The following is a 19,023-nucleotide window of genomic DNA, read 5'->3' on the forward strand; positions in this document are numbered from 1 at the left end:
TAATACCCATGGAGCTTCCCAGGCTACTAACATCAGCTCACAACTGTATACTTAGCCTTTACATCAGTTAGGTGACGTGAGTTCATTGGCTGTGAACTCGCAGGACCTGTCTAACGGCACCGCGAGCAGGAGAACTTTCTCACGTTCACGGTGCATTTTGATGAATATTCCCTTTGAAAATTATGTGTAAATGACATAGAAAATTACTGTATTTAAAAGCTCAAGTTAAAATCACATTGCAATCGGATAGCAAGCGCACTGCATTCAGATGTAAATCAGATACTAGGTGTGAAAAATCAGATTGTACTCCCATGACACTCGCATTACACTAGTGTGAGTCTCGGCAGGGAGACTCAGACCGATTTTTCATACATTTAGTGTGACTCCGGTCTAATCAGTATAACACTGCCAACTTGACACTGTCTGCAGGTTACTCAGCACAATCCTACTGACAGGTTACCGTTAAAAACTATTGTAAATTGCCATAGATTTTTAGTACCGTATTTGTACATTAAATCAGGGGGCGGACACAATTCATGTGCAGCTGGTGCAGCTGCATCGGGGCCTGGAGGTGGAGGGGGGCCTCTGCAGGGCTGCTAACACTGAGGGTAATCTGGCCTGTTTATCCGGCTCCAAGGCTGCCTGGACAGATTGCCTTCATGTGCCACGGGCAGTGAGCGATCCCTGCAGCTCCACTACCTACAGGAGAAAATATCAGAGAAGCGGAACTGCAGGGATCTGTCCACTGCCTCCTGCACGCACTTCCTGTCTGACACAGCAGAGAGGAAGGTGCCGGTGACAAAATGCTGCTGCTGCGGGGAACGTGCGGAGAGGAGAGTGGTGTTGTGTGTGTGGCTGCCGGAGAACGTGCAAAGTGGTTGTGTATATGTGGCTGGCGGGGAACGTGCATAGAGGTGAATGGTGCTGTGTGTGTGTGTTCAGGGCCGGCTCCAGGTTTTTGAGGGCCCCAGGGGAAAGAGTCTCAGTGGGCCCCCCTTTAACACATACCACGATTCATGATGCACAGATACAGCAGAGAAATATAGGTATAGTACGAGTTACAATGCCAGATTTCACTTCTAACATGAGTGATAGCTATTGCAAATTCTACAATACCATACAGCAGAGGGGCTTTATATAAGTCAACCCCTTACATGCCAATTTTTGTGACCTACTCCCTCTTCCTCAGTTACCAGTAGGCATTTTATTGTTAGCTGAACTTGCTGCAAAGAAAAAACTGCATACATTGAATGACAATTTTTAAATGGAAAACTTTTTTAAAGTAAACATTAGAAAGTATTAACGAAGAACATTTGTAAAAGTGCAAAATGGGTAGCATATAGCACAGCCACGTAGTATATAGCACAGCCACGTAGTATATAGTAGAGCCACATAGTATATAGCACAGCCCACGTAGTATATAGCACAGCCATGTAGTATATAGCACAGCAATGTAGTATATAGCACAGCCACATAGTATATAGCACAGCAATGTAGTATATAGCACAGCCACGTAGTATATAACACAGCCAAGTAGTATATAGCAGCCACGTAGCATATAACACAGCCCAAGCAGTATATAGCACAGCCACGTAGTATACAGCACAGCCACATAGTATATAGCAGCCATGTAGCATATAACACAGCCCATGTAGTATACAGTATAGCACAGCCACATAGTATATAGCACAGCCACATGGTATATAGCAGCCACGTAGCATATAATACACATAGTATACAACACAGCCATGTAGTATATAACACAGCCATATAGTATATAACACAGCCCACATAGTATATAGCACAGCCCACATAGTATATAGCACAGCCACGTAGTATATAACACAGCACACGTAGTATATAGCACAGCCATGTAGTATATAACACAGACCATGTAGTATATAGCACAGCCATGTAGTATATAGCACAGCCATAGTATATAGCACAGCCACATAGTATATAACACAGCCAAGTAGTATATAGCACAGCCACGTAGCATATAACACAGCCCAAATAGTATATAGCACAGCCCCGTAGTATATGGCACAGCCATGTAATATATAGCACAGCCACGTAGTATATAGCAGCCACGTATCATATAACACAGCCCATGTAGTATATAGCACAGCCATGTAGTATATAGCAGCCACATAGCATATAACACAGCCCACGTAGTATATAGCACAGCCACGTAGCATATAACACAGCCCAAATAGTATATAGCACAGCCACGTAGTATATAGCACAGCCACATGGTATATAGCACAGCCACATAGTATATAGCAGAGCCATGTAGCATATAACACAGCCCACGTAGTATATAGCACAGCCACGTAGTATATAGCACAGCCACATAGCGTAGCGTTTTCTCCTCCATCATTGCTTTGAACTGTACCGGCAGACGCCGGTATAGTTCAATGCAGCGGCAGAGTCGATGCTGGAAGCAGGCGGGCCCCCCTGCCTCACAGGGGCCCCATAGCGGCTGCTTGATGTGCCGCTAGCTGAGGGCCCCTGGGGGAGCGGGGGCCCTAGGCAGCTGCCTGCCCCTAACGCCGGCCCTGCCTGCAGGGGCCCCCCGGAGCCTCAGTGTACCGTACCGTGAATGGGCCCCCCATCTCACCAGGGCCCCGGCACTTGCCCAGGTGCACCGGGTGCTGACGCCGGCCCTGACAATAAGACACAAAAGGGCATATGAAGTGCAGTAGTGTAAATAATAAAATCATTAGTGTAATCTATAGCTATAGCATGTAGACCCACTACTGGAGAAGGGCAGACATTTTTGATTGTAAAAACAGCCTTATGGTCATAAATAAACCCATATATAAAGAATGAGTAAAAATATATATATAAATAATCACGTTTACCACAGTCCATATGAAATATTGACCTAATGAGAGTGGCAAACAGTAAACTGGCCACCCCTGAAGTGAAAGGCAGAATTCAATGTCAATATAAAAAATCCAATGTAAAAAAAACTAGGAATGAAAAAGCTTAATCCCAAAACATGGACATAAAGCCAAACAAGTCCATAACACCAAGATGTCCAAAGAGGACATTGCCAACAAAGGATATATAACAAAATATTGAGATGAACTTTTGTTAATGATCAAATACTTATTTTCCACCATAATTTGTAAAATATATCTTGCCAAATCAGACAAGGTGATTTTCTGTATTTGTTTTCTCATTTTGACTCTCATAGTTGTGGTCTACCTATGATGTCAATTACAGGCCTCTCTCACCTTTTTAAGTGGGAGAACTTGCACAATTGGTGGCTGACTAAATACTTTTTTCCCCACTATATGGAAGTTTCTACAGTACAGGAAAAGTGAATGAGATCCCTGAATTCTCATGCACAAGCTGCTTATTTTTTCCTTTCAGATCCGCAGCAGATTAAAATCTGCTTAAAAGGAAACTGTCACCCCCAAAATCGATGGTGAGGTAAGCTCACCGGCATCATGGGCTTATCTACAGCATTCTGGAATGCTGTAGATAAGCCCCCGATGTTACCTAAAAGAGGAGAAAAAGACATTAGATTATACTCACCCAGGGGCGGTCCCGCTCCGATGAGCGTCGCAGGTCCGTTCTGGCGCATCCTATCTTCATTCCATGATGTCCTCTTCTGGTCTTCACTCCGCAGCTGCGGCGCAGGTGTACTTTGTCTGCCCTGTTGAGGGCAGAGCAAAGTACTGCAGTGCTCAGGCATCGGGACAGGTCAGAGAGGCCTGGCACCTGCGCACTGCAGTACTTTGCTCTGCCCTCAACAGGGCAGACAAAGTATGCCTGCACCGCGGCCGTGGCATGAAGACCAGAAGAGGACGTCAACGTAAGAAGATGGGAGGCTCGGGACCAGACCTGAGACACCCATCGGACACGGACCGCAGTGGGACCGCCCCTGGGTGAGTATAATCTAACCTCTTTTTCTCCTCTTTCAGGTAACATCGGGGGCTTATCTGCAGCATTACAGAATGCTGTAGATAAGCCCCTGATGATGGTGAGCTTACCTCACCATCGATTTTGGGGGTGACAGGTTCCCTTTAATGTCAATTCTTGCAGCGTATTTCACCAGTAAAATACGTAAAGCATGGCAAAAATGTGGAAAACTGTCTTCCTGCCATCACATTAGTATATGCAGCAGAATTTTCTCCTGCAAATCCTGAACATGTGCACATAGCCTTAGTCCCTGTCCTGTGCCCCCCCCCCCCCCATTCATTATAAGTCCTTGATAGCATCATAATGAATTTGGGGGTGGGAGAAGATGCCATCAGGTACTGAACATCCACCGCCACCTCCCAATTCATTACAAGTCCCTGACAGTGTCCTCTCCCACCTTTCAGTTCATTATAAAGGGTCCTATGCACCCGACCTCCATCTCTTCCCAATATATTTTAAGTCCCTGATAGCATCACACTGAATTGTTAGATGGGGGAGGACACTATCAGGGGCTTAGCAAACTCCTCCACCACCCAATTCATTTTATATCCATATCTAACATCTTCCTCCACCTCCCCCTGTTAGTAACTCCATTATAAGTCCCCCTTCCTCCCATTCCAATCCCCCACATCCCATCATTATCCTCTCCCCCACTTCTATCATTGCCCTCTCCATCACCTCCATCATTGCCTTCACCACCACCCCCATCATTGCCCTCTCCACCACCCCTATCATTTCACTTTCCACCACCTCCATCATTGCCCTCCCCATCACTCGCATCATTGCCCTCTCCACCACCTCCATCATTGTTCTTCCTTTCCACCCCATCATTGTCCTCCCTACCACCTCCATCATTGCCCTTTCCACCTCCTTTATCATTGCTTTCACCCCCACCACCCAAATCATTGCCCTTTCCATCACCCCCATCATTGCCCTCTCCACCACACACATACACAGCACCATTCTGCACTTTCCCCGGCAGCAACATTATTGTATATAGGCCTTATTATTTGGGATAGTTTCTTCCCTTTCATTATGCACCATATCACTTTCAACTTTCACTAATATATGTAATTGTATCAATCATTTTTACTCATCTATTTATATAATTGCCTTGTAATGTTTTCATTTCCTGTTCTATCCAGATGTCACCATATCCCAGAATTCCAAGCAGAGGAAGTTCACCGACCGCCATATTGGGACACCCAATTAATGGGTGTCTCAATATGGAAACTGCTGCTGGTACCAACTTATTGCGTGGTACCACCAGCTGAACACCGTCGCACCACACACACATACTCTATACACCGTACGTACCACACACACACTCTCACACACACTCTATACGCCATATGCACCACACTCTATACACCGTACACACCACACAAACACACACACTCACACACATGCTATACACCGTACACACCACACACACACCCTCACACACCCCCACACTCACACCCTCACTCAAACACACTCACACCCTCACTCAAACACACACTCACATTCACACTCACATTCACACTCACACGGTACCACCAGCTGAATACCGTCGCACAACACACACACACTCTATACGCCGTATGCACCACACACTCTTACACACACACTCACACACACTCTATACGCCGTATGCACCACACAGACACTCACACACACTCACATTCACACTCTCACACTCACACACTCATGCAGCCTCTTGCACGGTACCACCAGCGGAACACACCGCCACCGGGATCAGCCGAATGATTCACTGACTGCTGCCATCTTTGTACAGGAGGAGCGGATGCGCAGCTTTAATGTGACCGCTGCTATCTGTCTGCACAAAGATGGCAGTGGTTTTGTTTTACTGCGCCTGCGCGAATTACGCTCGGGTGCAGTAAATCGTTCGGTTGATCCCGGCGGCAGATGCGTGACACGTGTCTACAGGCAGAGGAAGCTGGTCACATTAAAGAGGTTTTCCCACGAACGAAAGTTCATTTTAAAAATTGACTGTGTCTGACTGTGTACGGAGCATACCACATCTCCTGGGCAGGAGAGGAAGCAATAGATAAACTGACGTTACAGCAGGGGATCACAGAGGATTCATTTTGTGAGGTAAAATATTTCACTGACTGTTTTTAAAAAATATTTTACCTCACAAAATGTATACTCTGCAATCTCCTGCTGTAATGTCAGTATTGTCTTTTGCTTCCTCCCCTGCCCAGGAGCTGTGGTATGTTCGGTACACGGTCAGACACAGACTTTTTAAAATAAACTTTTGTTCGTGGGAAAACCCCTTTAAAAAGCAAATATTAACGCCAACATCGCTCCTAAAAAGTACGCCAATGACATTGAAAGGAAAGCAGCAAAGGCACAACGTCGAAGACAACAAAGGGCAAATGAGACACTTGAAGAGCAACAGCATCGCTGGGATAAAAACAATGCATATAAGCGTAGGCGTCAAGCACATGAGTCACCTGATGCAAAAGTCATTAGATTTTCACAGGATGCCATTAGGTAACAATAGCGCCGCATGCGTGCCCCATCGTGACATTACCGCCCTCCCGATGCGATAGCATCAGGCCTCCATCTAGTTCTCTATATATGGGCTTATTTATGACCATTAGGGTGTTCTCACAATCAAAAATGTTTGCCCCTCTTCAGTAGTGGGTCTACATGGGGGGAATTATAGATTACACCAATGATTTTATTATTTGCACTATTGCACTTTATATCCCCTTTTGTTTCTTGTTATATATAGGCCTTATTATTTGGGATAGTTTCTTCTTCATGCACTTTATCACTTTCAGCCTTTCACTAATATATGTAATTGTATCAAGAATACCCCTTAGGGTATATTATTAAATGATCACTGTACAGTTATTAATAATCAGTTATTAATAATCACCTTATATTTTGGTGTGTTTTTCTGGTCTTTTGTGCACTGTATCTTTCTCTTATTTTTCAGAAACATTTTTTTGTGATATACCCTTAAAATTGCACTTTATATGGTTTTTTTTGTGGCTTATACAGTTATATGAAAAAGTCAAATTTTGTTTGAATGCAGATTGCACATTTTCTGTTAGTACAATAAACCTCATTTCAAGGCAGAAACATTACTGTGTCCAACAGTTATTAGATATATGAAACTGAAATAGCTGTTGCAAAAAAAACAATTTTTATAAAACATTAAGCTTAAGATTAATAGGGGTGCCCAAACTTTTTCATATAACTGGTAGTTGCCTGTTTCTTTATATTACTGTATATGTTGTTGTTTAACCCCTTCATGACCCAGCCTATTTTGGCCTTAATGACCTTGCCGTTTTTTGCAATTCTGACCAGTGTCCCTTTATGAGGTAATAACTCAGGAACGCTTCAACGGATCCTAGCGATTCTGAGATTGTTTTTTCGTGACATATTGGGCTTCATGTTAGTGGTAAATTTAGGTCGATAATTTCTGAGTTTATTTGTGAAAAAAACAGAAATTTGGCGAAAATTTTGAAAATTTCGCAATTTTCACATTTTTTATTTTTATTCTGTTAAACCAGAGAGTTATGTGACACAAAATAGTTAATAAATAACATTTCCCACATGTCTACTTTACATCAGCACAATTTTGGAAACAAATTTTTTTTTTGCTAGGAAGTTATAAGGGTTAAAATTTGACCAGTGATTTCTCATTTTTACAACAAAATTTACAAAACCATTTTTTTTAGGGACCACCTCACATTTGAAGTCATTTTGAGGGTTCTATATGGCTGAAAATACCCAAAAGTGACACCATTCTAAAAACTGCACCCCTCAAGGTGCTCAAAACCACATTCAAGAAGTTTATTAACCCTTCAGGTGTTTCACAGCAGCAGAAGCAACACGGAAGTAAAAAATGAACATTTAACTTTTTAGTCACAAAAATGATTTTTAGCACCAATTTTTTTATTTTCCCAAGGGTAAAAGGAGAAACTGGACCACGAACGTTGTTGTCCAATTTGTCCTGAGTACGCTGATACCTCATATGTGGGGGTAAACCACTGTTTGGGCGCACGGCAGGGCTCGGAAGGGAAGGAGCGCCATTTGACTTTTTGAATGAAAAACCACGGATAAAGGGTGAGACAGGCTGAGACACAGGTGCACAATTAAACAGAGCCTAGGGCAGGGCAGGGCTGCTGTGTGTGTGTGTGTACAGCAGCCTATCAATCACAGTGAACACAGAAAGAATGGCGTACATAACCCAGCGTGCGCGGCAACAGTGGTGGTCAGCCACATACCAATGTAAAAGCAAAAGAGGGGAGAAGCCAGCACTGCTTATGGACAGAACGCAATACATAAAGTGCACATGCACATACTAATTTCTAACTGTATTTCAAAATGAGACATTTAGCAAACAATTGGAATGCTTCAGGTACAGCTTGCATTTAATGTGGTCTTGCTTTTTAGAGGCCGTAATGGCACAGCGAATATAAAAAACGTAGAGTAGGACTGCCCCATTATGAGAATGCCGTGAAGTGGCGGGGTGGCTCAAAGAATTGATCAATTGTTTGCCAAATGTCTCATTTTTGAAACTCAGTTAGAAATCAATATGTGCATGTGCACTTTATGTTTTGCGTTCTGACCACAAGCAGCGCTGGCTTCGCCCCCTTTTTTACTTTGATATTGTTTGAACACTCCAAAAGTGAGGGATGGCCACCTTCCACTGTCCCCCAAGCCTGTGAATTAATGACTGAATGAGAAGTTGTGACCCATGAAAATGAGGATCCACCTGTGTTTAGAGAGACTCTACATTACAGTAGCCATGGCATCATGGCTCCAGATGAAGAAATACAGAACTGCTCCATTGACTATTGCTGAACCCTCAAAGATTTTTAGAGAATCCAGGTTGGATTATCAAGTCACCTGGCCTTGTACATCAATGGACTTTCAGCTTCCTAAGCTTTTCATTACCTCCTCCCTGTGGGGACCTGCCAAAAGCTGAAAGCCAATGGTGTGGGAAGTCGGCCCTGAAAGCAGCTCTAATCCTGGCGAGTCAGCAGAAGGGACAGACTCTGTAATTTGCACCATCTGGGGTATTTGCTGGGACTGTTCTATATGCTATTGTGTTTTGGTAGTTCAATAAATTATTGCCACACTGTTTTACCCTCACTCACTGTCTGAGCAACGTTATGCCCAGGAGAGGAGAGTGGGCGTTCAGTGGGACGATCACTGGTCCATGCGGTTTCGGCTAGTGGACCAGGACCATTGCTGCATGGTTCAGCAGTTGGTGGAGAGTTGTTTGAGAAGGCACTTGGTGGATTTATCTAAGACTGTTGCTAGGTTTTGGTTATGTGCTCTCCTTCTCATACTTTGGTTTTTCCTCCCATCCTCCACTCCCTGGTGTTTACCTCTGTTGTTTGCATGAGTATATTTGTTTGATTGGCATTTTACTTTATCCCTGTTTGTATTACCTTGTTAGTCTGGTTGGTGTATTGCCAAACACCACTACTCCCTTCTTTCCTGGGTGGGGGAAGGGTACAGACTGAGGGTGGATTCAGAAGCTCAGCAAAGTACGTGGCCTGGCGTCTTCACCATTCGAAGTAATCCGGGGAATAGGGATAGCTTGGGGGCCCTAACGCTGGCAGGGAAGGAGCCTCTGGTGTTGTGAATTTGGTTTTTGGGCTCCCCCGGTGGTCACTGGTGGTACTGGACTTGTGTGCTTCACTTTCTCTGTTCACCTGTTTCCATCAGGATATGGGTGTATCCTATTTAGCCTTGCTGCTCAGTTATTCTAGTGCTGGCCATCAATGTAACCAGAGCCTTTCTGTTGCATGTTCCTGCTTCTAGACTACTATCAGCTAAGTTGGACTCTTAGTCCTAAGTTTGTTTTGCATTTTTGTTCCAGTTCACAGTTATGTTATTTTTCTGTAGCTGGAAGCTCTTGTGGGCCGAAATTGCCACTCCGGTGTCATGAGTTGACACATGAGTCTTAAAGTAATTTCGGGATGGTATTTTAATAGGGTTTTCAGTTGACCGTGAAGTTCCCTATTGTATCTTCTTGCTATCTAGTAAGCGGACCTCGCTTTGCTGAACCTACCTTCATACTGCGTATGTCTTTTCCTCTGAACTCACCGTCAATATATGTGGGGGGCTTCTGTCTCCTTTTTGGGGGAATTTCCCTAGAGGTAAGCCAGGTCTGTCTTTTCCTCTATTAGGGTTAGTTAGTCCTCCGGCTGGCGCTAGGCATCTAGGGATAAAACGTAGGTACGCCACCCGGCCACTGTTAGTTGTGTGGTAGGTTTAGCTCACGGTCAGCTCGAGATTCCATCACCCAAGAGCTAGTCTGTTGTTTAAGTTCTCTGACGTTCCCTTGCCATTGGGAACCATGACAGTATGGCCGGCCAAGGGTTAAAACCGTTGGCAGAAGAAAGGAGAGAAAGAGAAGTCTGCAGATTTTTTTTTTTTTTTTTCTCCTGAGCTTGCTTTTTAGTTGACTCAGTTGCATTTCTGCTCTAATTGCAGCCTTTGTCTCTCTCTCTCCTTCTAATCCTTGAATGGCTCTGATCTCACCTGATTAAAATGGATCCTCAGAGTTTGGCTACAGGTTTGAATAATCTTGCTACGAAGGTTCAAAGTTTACAGGATTTTGTTATTCATGCTCCTATATCTGAACCTAGAATTCCTATACCAGAATTTTTCTCCGGGGATAGATCTCGTTTCCTGAATTTCAAAAATAATTGTAAATTATTTCTTTCCCTGAGATCTCGCTCCGCTGGAGATCCCGCACAGCAGGTTAGGATAGTAATTTCCTTGCTGCGGGGTGACCCTCAAAACTGGGCATTTGCATTGGCACCCGGGGATCCTGCGTTGCTCAATGTGGATGCGTTTTTTCTGGCTTTGGGGTTGCTTTATGAGGAACCTAACTTAGAGATTCAGGCTGAAAAAGCCTTGATGGCCCTATCTCAAGGGCAAGATGAAGCTGAAATATACTGCCAAAAATTTCGTAAATGGTCTGTGCTTACTCAGTGGAATGAGTGCGCCCTGGCGGCGAATTTCAGAGAGGGTCTCTCTGATGCCATTAAAGATGTTATGGTGGGGTTCCCTGCACCTACAGGTCTGAATGAGTCCATGACAATGGCTATTCAGATTGATCGGCGTTTGCGGGAGCGCAAACCTGTGCACCATTTGGCGGTGTCTTCTGAGAAGGCTCCAGAAAATATGCAATGTGATAGAATTCTGTCCAGAAGCGAACGGCAGAATTTTAGGCGAAAAAATGGGTTGTGCTTCTATTGTGGTGATTCAACTCATGTTATATCAGCATGCTCTAAACGTACAAAAAAGGTTGATAAGTCTATTTCAATTGGCACTTTACAGTCTAAGTTTATTCTGTCTGTGACCTTGATTTGTTCATTATCGTCAATTACCGCGGATGCCTATGTCGACTCGGGCGCCGCTTTGAGTCTAATGGATTGGTCCTTTGCCAGGCGCTGTGGGTTTGATCTAGAGCCTCTGGAAGTTCCTATACCTCTGAAGGGTATTGACTCTACACCATTGGCTAGTAATAATCCACAATACTGGACACAAGTGACTATGCGTATGAATCCAGACCATCAGGAGATGATTCGCTTCCTTGTGTTGTACAATCTACATGACGTTTTGGTGCTCGGATTACCATGGTTACAATCTCATAACCCAGTCCTTGACTGGAAAGCTATGTCTGTGTTAAGCTGGGGATGTCAGGGGGTTCATGGGGACGTACCTTTGGTTTCCATTTCGTCATCTATTCCCTCTGAGATTCCGGAATTTTTGTCTGATTATCGTGATGTTTTTGAGGAGCCTAAGCTTGGTTCACTACCTCCTCACAGAGATTGCGATTGTACCATAGATCTGATTCCGGGCAGTAAATTTCCAAAGGGTCATTTATTTAATCTATCTGTACCTGAACATGCTGCTATGCGAGAATATATTAAGGAGTCCCTGGAAAAGGGACATATTCGTCCTTCTTCATCTCCCTTAGGAGCCGGTTTTTTCTTTGTATCTAAAAAAGATGGCTCTTTGAGGCCGTGTATTGATTATCGACTCTTGAATAAAATTACAGTCAAATATCAGTATCCTCTGCCACTGCTGACTGATTTGTTTGCTCGAATAAAGGGGGCTAAGTGGTTCTCTAAGATTGATCTCCGTGGGGCGTATAATTTGGTGCGAATTAAGCAGGGGGATGAGTGGAAAACCGCATTTAATACGCCCGAGGGCCATTTTGAGTATTTAGTAATGCCTTTTGGTCTTTCAAATGCCCCTTCAGTCTTTCAGTCCTTTATGCATGACATTTTCCGTGAATATTTGGATAAATTTATGATCGTGTATCTGGATGACATTTTGATTTTTTCGGATGACTGGGATTCTCATGTCCAACAGGTCAGGAGGGTTTTTCAGGTTTTGCGGGCTAATTCCTTGTGTGTGAAGGGTTCTAAGTGTATTTTTGGGGTTCAAAAGATTTCTTTTTTGGGGTACATTTTTTCCCCCTCTTCCATTGAGATGGATCCTGTCAAGGTTTGGGCTATTTGTGATTGGACGCAACCTTCTTCTCTTAAGAGCCATCAGAAATTTTTGGGCTTTGCTAATTTTTATCGTCGATTTATAACTGGTTTTTCTGATGTTGCTAAACCTTTGACTGATTTGACCAAAAAGGGTGCTGATGTTGCTGATTGGTCCCCTGCTGCTGTGGAGGCCTTTCGGGAGCTTAAGCGCCGCTTTTCTTCCGCCCCTGTGTTGCGTCAGCCTGATGTTACTCTTCCTTTTCAGGTTGAGGTCGATGCTTCCGAGATCGGAGCTGGGGCGGTCTTGTCGCAGAAAAGTTCCGACTGCTCCGTGATGAGACCTTGTGCGTTCTTTTCTCGAAAATTTTCGCCCGCCGAGCGAAATTATGATATTGGTAATCGGGAGCTTTTGGCTATGAAGTGGGCTTTTGAGGAGTGGCGTCATTGGCTTGAGGGGGCTAGACATCAGGTGGTGGTATTGACCGATCACAAGAATTTGATTTATCTTGAGTCTGCCAGGCGCCTGAATCCTAGACAGGCGCGCTGGTCGTTGTTTTTCTCTCGGTTTAATTTTGTGGTCTCATACTTACCAGGTTCTAAAAATGTGAAGGCGGATGCCCTTTCTAGGAGTTTTGAGCCTGATTCCCCTGGTGATTCTGAACCTACAGGTATCCTTAAGGATGGGGTGATATTATCTGCTGTTTCCCCAGACCTGCGACGGGCTTTACAGGAGTTTCAGGCGGATAGACCTGATCGTTGCCCGCCTGGTAGACTGTTTGTTCCTGATGATTGGACCAGTAGAGTCATCTCGGAGGTTCATTCTTCTGTGTTGGCAGGTCATCCCGGGATCTTTGGTACCAGGGATTTGGTGGCTAGGTCCTTCTGGTGGCCTTCCCTGTCTCGAGATGTACGAGTTTTTGTGCAGTCTTGTGATGTTTGTGCTCGGGCCAAACCTTGTTGTTCTCGGGCCAGCGGATTGTTGTTATCTTTGCCTATTCCGAAGAGGCCTTGGACTCACATCTCTATGGATTTTATTTCTGATCTCCCGGTTTCTCAGAAAATGTCTGTCATCTGGGTGGTGTGTGACTGTTTTTCAAAGATGGTCCATTTGGTGCCCTTGCCTAAGTTGCCTTCCTCATCCGAGTTGGTTCCTCTGTTTTTTCAAAATGTGGTTCGCTTGCATGGTATTCCGGAGAATATCGTTTCTGACAGGGGGACCCAGTTCGTGTCTAGATTTTGGCGGGCGTTCTGTGCTAGGATGGGCATTGATTTGTCTTTTTCGTCTGCGTTCCATCCTCAGACTAATGGCCAGACTGAGCGAACTAATCAGACCTTGGAGACTTATTTGAGGTGTTTTGTGTCTGCGGATCAGGATGACTGGGTTGCCTTTTTGCCATTGGCGGAGTTTGCCCTCAATAATCGGGCTAGTTCTGCCACTTTGGTTTCTCCTTTCTTTTGCAATTCGGGGTTTCATCCTCGTTTTTCTTCCGGTCAGGTGGAGTCTTCGGATTGTCCTGGAGTGGATACTGTGGTGGATAGGTTGCATCGGATTTGGGGACAGGTGGTGGACAATTTGGAGTTGTCCCAGGAGAAGACTCGGCATTTTGCTAACCGCCGTCGTCGTGTTGGTCCTCGTCTTCGTGTTGGGGACTTGGTGTGGTTGTCTTCTCGTTTTGTCCCTATGAGGGTTTCTTCTCCTAAGTTTAAGCCTCGGTTCATCGGCCCGTATAAGATTTTGGAGATTCTTAACCCCGTGTCCTTTCGATTGGACCTCCCAGCATCTTTTTCTATCCATAATGTCTTCCATCGGTCATTATTGCGCAGGTATGAGGTACCGGTTGTGCCTTCCGTTGAGCCTCCCGCTCCGGTGTTGGTTGAGGGTGAATTGGAGTACGTTGTGGAGAAGATCTTGGACTCCCGTGTTTCCAGACGGAAACTTCAGTATCTGGTCAAGTGGAAGGGCTACGGTCAAGAGGATAATTCTTGGGTGACAGCCTCTGATGTTCATGCCTCTGATTTGGTCCGTGCCTTTCATAGGGCTCATCCTGATCGCCCTGGTGGTTCTTGTGAGGGTTCGGTGCCCCCTCCTTGAGGGGGGGGTACTGTTGTGAATTTGGTTTTTGGGCTCCCCCGGTGGTCACTGGTGGTACTGGACTTGTGTGCTTCACTTTCTCTGTTCACCTGTTTCCATCAGGATATGGGTGTATCCTATTTAGCCTTGCTGCTCAGTTATTCTAGTGCCGGCCATCAATGTAACCAGAGCCTTTCTGTTGCATGTTCCTGCTTCTAGACTACTATCAGCTAAGTTGGACTCTTAGTCCTAAGTTTGTTTTGCATTTTTGTTCCAGTTCACAGTTATGTTATTTTTCTGTAGCTGGAAGCTCTTGTGGGCCGAAATTGCCACTCCGGTGTCATGAGTTGACACATGAGTCTTAAAGTAATTTCGGGATGGTATTTTAATAGGGTTTTCAGTTGACCGTGAAGTTCCCTATTGTATCTTCTTGCTATCTAGTAAGCGGACCTCGCTTTGCTGAACCTACCTTCATACTGCGTATGTCTTTTCCTCTGAACTCACCGTCAATATATGTGGGGGGCTTCTGTCTCCTTTTTGGGGGAATTTCCCTAGAGGTAAGCCAGGTCTGTCTTTTCCTCTATTAGGGTTAGTTAGTCCTCCGGCTGGCGCTAGGCGTCTAGGGATAAAACGTAGGTACGCCACCCGGCCACTGTTAGTTGTGTGGTAGGTTTAGCTCACGGTCAGCTCGAGATTCCATCACCCAAGAGCTAGTCTGTTGTTTAAGTTCTCTGACGTTCCCTTGCCATTGGGAACCATGACACTCTGGTTTCGGAATACCCGACAACAGAGCCGTGACAATCAGATTGTAGATATCAAGGTATCATTTTATTCAGCTTCCTATGAACTACAAGCCCATATGGATGTCCTAGGTGGGTTGATCCTATTGAAAGATTCCCTTTAACTTGTTAAATGCAAATGCCGCTGTCTCTGACAGTGACATTTAATGTGTGCCAGCAGGAGTCACAATATTCTATGCACCCATCCGCATGCCTGTGACGTGATCGCAGTGCGCTGATGGGTTGCCATGACAGTCGAGACCCCTGTGCCTGTCATGACTGTACTCATATTAAAGCTAGCCTGTAGCTAGCATTCATTGGAGACCGTGATTTTCGCTATACATAGCAGTGCTATGTAGAGTATATTCTTCATATTTCCACCTGACTTATTTAATAGTCCATAATTTATGCTATCACTCTCTTTTGCAGTTATTACTGCATTCTCTACCTGACAGGTTTTCTTTAAAGCACCACTTCAGCAGTTTTTTTTTATTGCAGCACTGGAGTTGGGCGACTAAATTCCCTGCACCTAGTAATATACTTAACAGCCGTTGTCTTTATCTGTTACCGGTGCCGATCCAGTTGGTTTCCAGCAGTTTATGACCTGCTGAGTCGCTACAGTGTTTGCTGGGCGATCCAGAAGTCACAACTCAATGTAAGTATATGAGAGCCAGAACGAAGCCAGAATGAGGCTCTCATAGAGCTTGTGACCATTACAAAATTTTGGTCATAAGATGGCGGAACAGGGCCAGAGTGATGTTTGGAAAGTATAATACCGTATATACTCGAGTATAAGCCGAGATTTCCAGCCCAAATTTTTGGGCTGAAAGTGCCCCTCTCGGCTTATACTCGAGTCACGGTCGGCGGCAGGGTAGGCGGGTGAGGGGGAGAGGGTGCTGAGGCATACTTACCTGCTTCCGGGGCTCCTGGCGCTGTCCCTGCAGTCCCACGGTCTCCGGGTGCCGCAGCTCTTCCCCTGTTCAGTGGTCACGTGGGACCGCTCATTAGAGAAATGAATATGGACTCCACTCCCATAGGGGTGGAGCCGCATATTCATTTCTCCAATGAGCGGTAACTGTGACCGCTGATAGAGGAAGAGGCTGCGGCACCGAAGACCAGCTGTCCGGGGGAAGGAGCGGGACGACGGGAGCAGGTAAGTATTACATATTCACCTGTCCGCGTTCCACACGCCGGGCGCCGCTCCATCTTCCCGGCGTCTCTCCGCACTGACTGTGCAGGTCAGAGGGCGAGATGACGCATATAGTGTGCGCGCCGCCCTCTGCCTGATCAGTCAGTGCAGAGAGACACCGAGACGCTGAGGAGCTGCAAGCAAGAGAGGTGAGTATGTCATTTTTTTTTTATTGCAGCAGCAGCAGCAGCAATGGCACAGCTTTCTATGGTACATCTATGGGGCAATAATGAACGGTGCAGAGCACTATATGGCACAGCTATGGGGCAATAATGAACGGTGCAGAGCACTATATGGCACAGCTATGGGGCAATAATAAACGGTGCAGAGCACTATATGGCACAGCTATGGGGCAATAATGAACGGTGCAGAGCACTATATGGCACAGCTATGGGGCAATAATGAACGGTGCAGAGCACTATATGGCACAGCTTTCTATGGTAAAGCTATGGGGCAATAATGAATGGTGCAGAGCACTATATGGCACAGCTATGGGGCAATAATGAATGGTGCAGAGCACTATATGGCACAGCTATGGGGCAATAATGAACGGTGCAGAGCACTTTATGGTACAGCTTTCTCTGGTAAAGCTATGGGGCAATAATGAACGGTGCAGAGCACTATATGGCACAGCTATGGGGCAATAATGAATGGTGCAGAGCACTATATGGCACAGCTATGGGGCAATAATGAACGGTGCAGAGCACTATATGGCACAGCTATGGGGCAATAATGAACGGTGCAGAGCACTATATGGCACAGCTATGGGGCAATAATGAACGGTGCAGAGCACTATATGGCACAGCTTTCTATGGTACAGCTATGGGGCAATAATGAATGGTGCAGAGCACTATATGGCACAGCTATGGGGCAATAATGAACGGTGCAGAGCACTATATGGCACAGCTTTCTATGGTAAAGCTATGGGGCAATAATGAACGGTGCAGAGCACTATATGGCACAGCTATGGAGCAATAATGAACGGTGCAGAGCACTATATGGTACAGCTTTCTATGGTAAAGCTATGGGGCAATAATGAACGGTGCAGAGCACTATATGGCACAGCTATGGAGCAATAATGAATGGTGCAGAGCACTATATGGCACAGCTATGGGGCAATAATGAACGGTGCAGAGCACTATATGGCACAGCTATGGGGCAATAATGAACGGTGCAGAGCACTATATGGCACAGCTATGGGGCAATAATGAACGGTGCAGAGCACTATATGGCACAGCTTTCTATGGTACAGCTATGGGGCAATAATGAATGGTGCAGAGCACTATATGGCACAGCTATGGGGCAATAATGAACGGTGCAGAGCACTATATGGCACAGCTTTCTATGGTACAGCTATGGGGCAATAATGAACGGTGCAGAGCACTATATGGCACAGCTATGGGGCAATAATGAACGGTGCAGAGCACTATATGGCACAGCTATGGGGCAATAATGAACGGTGCAGAGCACTATATGGCACAGCTTTCTATGGTACAGCTATGGGGCAATAATGAACGGTGCAGAGCACTATATGGCACAGCTATGGGGCCATAATGAATGGTATGGAGCATCTATTTTTATTTTTGAAATTCACCGGTAGCTGCTGCATTTTCCACCCTAGGCTTATACTCGAGTCAATAAGTTTTCCCAGTTTTTTGTGGCAAAATTAGGGGGGTCGGCTTATACTCGGGTCGGCTTATACTCGAGTATATACGGTAATTAGAATCAGAGACTTTACATTAGTGCCACCAGGAGGGAATATCCTACAATGTTATCTAACAAAAGAGGGAAAGTGAAAATAGGAAGTAGAAACAATGTGGGGAACGTGAGGTACTAATTGTTTAAATTATTATGATCAAAGCATTGTTTTTAAATGCAGTGATTTCAGATTTCTGCCCACACTGAGTGTTAGGAGGAAGTAAGTGAGATGTTTCAAAAGGTGTTTTCTAGTTCCTTCTATGCTAGAAATCTTTCTTCCACTGTTACACCCTTCTCTTTTGTAGTTTTTTAAGTAGGCTGTGCAGATGTCCTTCCTGGTTAGCAGCATCTGTTCGTCTGGCTTCCGTTGCAGTTAAAATATGGCAAAAAAAGAAAAAAGTTGATGAAAGGTGTGAAATACATCTTAAATATATAGGTCCTGTACACATGACTATAAATATATGTATATGTATATGTGTACATTCCTATATATAGACACATATATGTATATATGTATACTTATTGTGAGGGGTTGACACACTCAGCTGCTTTCCCAGGTAGACACAGGAACTGTTCTGGTAGAAGATCACCTGCTGGTTTATTGAAGATAGCATAAACCTTGGCAGTGTTCAGCAAAATAAACAGAGCCTTGCTGGCATAAAGATACCTTCACACTTAAGGTACCGTCACACTAGGCGATATCGCCAGCAATCCGTGACGTTGCAGCGACCTGGATAGCGATATCGCTGTATTTGACACGCAGCAGCGATCTGGATCCCGCTGTGAAATTGCTGGTCGCTGCTAGAAGGTCTGCACTTTATTTGGTCGCTAGGTCGCCGTGTATCGCCGTGTTTGACAGCAAAAGCA

The sequence above is a fragment of the Ranitomeya variabilis genome, chromosome 6, assembly GCF_051348905.1.
Source record: "Ranitomeya variabilis isolate aRanVar5 chromosome 6, aRanVar5.hap1, whole genome shotgun sequence".
Classification (NCBI taxonomy): domain Eukaryota; kingdom Metazoa; phylum Chordata; class Amphibia; order Anura; family Dendrobatidae; genus Ranitomeya; species Ranitomeya variabilis.